This window comes from Sinocyclocheilus grahami, unplaced genomic scaffold, assembly GCF_001515645.1.
Source record: "Sinocyclocheilus grahami isolate Dianchi unplaced genomic scaffold, SAMN03320097.WGS_v1.1 scaffold435.1, whole genome shotgun sequence".
NCBI classification, from domain to species: domain Eukaryota; kingdom Metazoa; phylum Chordata; class Actinopteri; order Cypriniformes; family Cyprinidae; genus Sinocyclocheilus; species Sinocyclocheilus grahami.
The window spans coordinates 808,775-809,533 of NW_015505614.1; positions in this window are offsets into that span (position 1 = coordinate 808,775).

A 759-nucleotide genomic window follows, 5' to 3' on the forward strand; every position below is an offset into this window, starting at 1 on the left:
TTTTCGACGCAGCGTCTCGTTCCCTCAAGGAACTAGGGTTACATACGTAACCGGAGACGTTTCCCTTGAATTACTGCCTTTAGAAAAATACATTATTGTAATTCAGATAATTATTTGAAATGCTGGAGGTGGTAGGTTATCATTATTAAAATGCATATTTGGAATCAATGTAGGTACATGGTAATCAAATGAAACAGCAGCACCCCTGGCATCAGCTATAGTTTTGAGTGATATATTTCATGGAAACAAAACAAAAAAGGTTCTCCAACTGGGAGAAAATCATTTGTAGAGAACTGAGAGCTCTTCATATGGTGAGAATCTTTTGACAGTTCTGTTCATTTCATTCACAAATTTGTGTATACTTGTGTAGTAATGTTTCTCTGCATGCTCTTTGTTCTTTCTTTTCTTCTTGGCCTGATGCCTCGTGCCTACGGCCGAATCACAGCCATGCCGATATACAGCCATATCTCACATCTACGAGTGTGATATTGCTTATATATATATAATGTCATATCCTACTTGGTAGAGTCAAGGTGAATTATACTTGATTGCAGTGGCGGGCCGTGCATTTTACACCTAGGCCTTCAGTGGCATCCTACATGAATTAATCCATCTCTTCATACCATCATAATGATGCCATGGCTATAGAAACCATAAATATCACACAGTAATGCAGTATAACAGGGCACTACATAACAGACAGGTATCTTATGTAGCGAGAATGAATGCCATTACTAAAGAAAGAAACCCAATTAACAA